Source organism: Solanum verrucosum, unplaced genomic scaffold (assembly GCF_900185275.1).
Source record: "Solanum verrucosum unplaced genomic scaffold, falcon-dt-bn FXZP01000305.1, whole genome shotgun sequence".
Classification (NCBI taxonomy): Eukaryota; Viridiplantae; Streptophyta; class Magnoliopsida; order Solanales; family Solanaceae; genus Solanum; species Solanum verrucosum.
Window position 1 is genome coordinate 441,397 of NW_026019908.1, and position 4,049 is coordinate 445,445.

A 4,049-nucleotide genomic window follows, 5' to 3' on the forward strand; every position below is an offset into this window, starting at 1 on the left:
GAGAAAAAGAGGAGAGAACGTGTAAATGTGAAAAACCAAAACATTACTCTTTTCTGCCAATATTCAAACAACACATTCACAAACACTTAGGGGTCGTTTAGTAGAGTAAATCAGAATAATACTAAATAGAGTGTATTAGTAATGTTTGCATTAGAATTACATGTATTAGTTATGCTTGCATTAATTATACATAGATTATTTTTATGCATTGTTTGGTTTGATGCAGCAAAAATAGTATGCATTGCATAAAAAAATAATTTACAAAGATAACTACAACACCCCGCCTTTTCGAAATGTATAAATTTACTCGTATCTTCATGGAAAGACAAGGAGGGTTGGTAATAAATTAATAATGATGTGGTATGTCATATTTTAAGTGTTCAACTGTTGTATTTCAAGTTTTGAAGTTAGGTAAGTGGCAAATAAAAGTTGGAGAAAGTTATTGTAAGTTCTTTTTTAAAGATTTGTCTGAAATGTGGGTCAAATTTCTTGGATGTTTTCTCCCAATATATAAAGAGTTATGGGGCCCACCACCTATGAAATCGAAGGTCTACGAGTCTAGTTTTCAACGCATCAAACCATTTGTTCATACGACTTCAAAATAGAGAGATATTTGCATTTTCGTGGGACAGTGCAAGAAGACATGAGGTGGGGCCCTAGGTCGGTGGAACTTTACATACATTTCCTTCTTCAATCTTTTCTTCATTTTTTAGCTAAGAAACATAAAAATTAGAGAAATCCATTTCTAGGATCAACTAAAGTATAGATTTTCTCGACTTAAGTCCTTGACGAAATTTGTTCTACGCGTTGGGCTCATCATCGTGGTATAATTTGTTTTATTGATTTCGTAGCATATCACACTATAGTGTTGGGACAGCAAGGGTTTGGACATATATGAAGGTTTTGAGGCATATTACGAACTTAAGATCAAGGTAAGACCCTTCTTTCATCGACTCTAGCTTTTATAAGCACCAAATAGCAATTTGCGACGGAAATCCATATCTTTTATCGGATTGTAGTGGTATCTTCTATTTTTGTGTGTAGATTATGGTCATGTCTTGTTGTAGTATCGAAGGGGTTATGAGTAAAATTCATTAGGCCACATGAATTCAGCTAAAAAGGTATGTTAAGGTTATTCCCTACTTACGGCATGTTTCCTTAAAGATTAGGCGCAATGTAATTGGGTTGTTATCCTTCTTATACTTGTAGCCATTATTGTTGATTGTTGGCTCCTCGAGTTGATATAATCCTCCCTTGTCAAGATTCTTATTCATTTAGTAGTGTCCCTATGTTGGACACGACTTAGAAGCTATTTCTATAGGTTGCTTATAACTAAATTTCTCGCTTTTAGCGATTGGCTTGTTATTGTTGTCCTTGAGGATATTGTGGTTAGCTGCAGGAATGTGATCTATGCCAGAAGGGCTATGTTCTGCCTACGGGCTACATAGATGCCTAAAAAGCCTATGAGTTGCCTACAGGGCTATATTGATGCATAGAAGGGCTATGAGTTGCCTACGGGGCTATATTGATGCCTACAAGGGCTATGAATTGCCTACAGGGCTATATTAGCGCCTAAGAAGGCTATATGCTTCCTACAGGGCCATATGGTTGCCTAAGAGGGCTATGAGTTGTCTATAAGATATGTTGATACCTAAGAGAGCTATGTGCTGCCTACAGGGTTATATTAATGCCTAAGAGGACTATGCGACTGCCTACGGGGCTAAGGGACTATCGATAGGGGTATATAGACTGATTAGCACCTTCCAGACTTATGGAACCTGAGTACATTATTTTTTACTGACGCCCATTGCCTTGGGGGCGCTGCATTCATGCATGCAGGTCCCGACAGACGACCCAGCAGACCTCCTCAGCAACAGGATTGACTTTTATCCGATTGGCTAGCCCCTCTACTCCGGAGCTGCCAAAGTTGGGAGGTTTGTTAGCTTTTGTTGTATATATTTTTATGGGTAGGCTGGGGACCTGTCCCGCCAATCTTTACTACTCTTAGAGGCATGCAGATTAGTTTATGGGGTGTATAGCTACGTTATGGCCGTGATGGTCTAGTTTGTTGGTTTGCTGAATCTTGTGAGTTGTTTGATGTACTGTCTTGATATATACCTGCTTTCAGTTTTGGTATAGAGATCATGGTGGCCTCGACGGCCCAACCAAGACTTCTGTACTAGTTGGCTATTTCTTTATATGAACTCTTAGGAGTAGTTATTTCGTTTATAGATATGTTGACAGAGGCATTGCCGACCGAGGGCTTAATTTTAAGCCGAGATATACTTGTTTGTTTTCTTGATTACGTGTGGCTGTCATGTGCTAGTAGCAAATGGTTTAGCAGGGTCGGCTCGAGCCTGAGTTCTGGCATTAGGAGTCAGTTGCGCCCCTTGAATCTGGGGAGTGACAAACTTGGTATCAGAGCAACGTCATATCCTAGGGAGTCAGCAAGCCGTGTCTAGTAGAGTCTTGTTTATAAATGTGTTGTGCACCACATTCGATAAACAAGAAGCTACCGGGCATGTTAGAATGACTATCCTTCTTTTGCTCACCTCGTGCTATAGAGCAGTGTCTTAAGGATTGAGGTTTCTGGCCTATAATCGATATTTGTATGGAGATAGAGATGGCTGACACCAAACAGACCACAGCTAGCCAGGGGCTAGATACAGCTGTAGGCGAGGGTACCGGCAAGGTACCACAGGTGGAGGTAGCCCATTGTGAGACCTAGGGAGAGATATCTTCTCAGCCCCCTATAGCTTTTCCACCGCTTCAGGAGCCTCTGAGGGCTACAGGACTTCCGGCTCCACCAGCAATACCACCCCTAGTTCCTCTTATTCTATCTGATTAGGATTTCAAGAGTGCAGTATGTAAGTTAGCACAGTTAGTAGCTGCACAGCGCCAGCCAGGTGCGCCAGATGTTGCCAGACCTTCTGAAGAGCCTGGAAGTTCGAGAGTTCATGAATTTCTTGCCTTAAATTCTCCACAGTTTACAGGGACAAATCGCTGAGAGGACCTTCAGCATTTTGTTGATCAGCTTCATAGGATCTTCAGGGTCATGCATGCCTCAGCGATTGAGCCAATTTAGTTAGCAGCATTTCGATTGCGTGATGTTGCAGTATTTTGGTACGAAAGCTAGGAGAGATCTAGGGGAAAAGATGCATCTCAACCCACTTGGGATAGCTTTGCAGAAGCTTTCATATATCACTATTTACCGAGAGAGATTAGGGATGGCTGGGTGGACCAGTTTCTGAACCTCCGACAGGGTAGCATGAGTGTCCGAGAGTATGGGCTGAGATTTGATTCAATGGCTAGATATGCACAAGCATTTGTTGATACGATGCATGACAGGGTGCGTAGATTTGTGGGAGGGCTTGACTCAGACTATGTCGATGCTTGTTCTATCGCTGCACTAAATGATAATATGGATATCTCGCGAATTCAGGCCTTTGCACAAAGCATCGCCGACATCTGCAATATATGACTGAGATGGTTGAGAGAGAGAGATAGAAGATGGATAGGCCCGCTGGTTCACATGGAGATTTTTAGGGTGGTCCCAGACCCCCAATATATTATTAGGCCACCTAGACCTCCACCACAGCAGTTCCAGGGTAGTAGATTTGATCGTCAGGGACAGTCAGGCACAGGTGAGGGTTCACGAGCATCAAGCTCTCAGTAGGAGAGGGGTTCAACCCAGGCTAGGACAACCTCGCTGCGTTGCTCTACTTACAGTAAGATGCATTTCAGGAGGTGCACACACAGTTCCATAGGTCGTTATTCTTATGGACAGGAGGGGCGTGGGTGGAGAAATTACTCGACCATATGTTAGGGTGGTATAGGTCAATCGACCAGGTCAGTAGTAGGTTCCCCCTCATCAACACAGCCTATAGGGCGTGGACCCTAGACTTCAGCAGGTAAAGTTAGAGGCGGAGGCAAAGAGCGAGCATCTAGTTCTGGTAGTGAACAGAATAGTATATATTCATGAGCCAGCCGACAGGACTCAGAGTCATCCCCAGATGTTGTGACAGGGAATCTATGTATAGTAGCAGAGT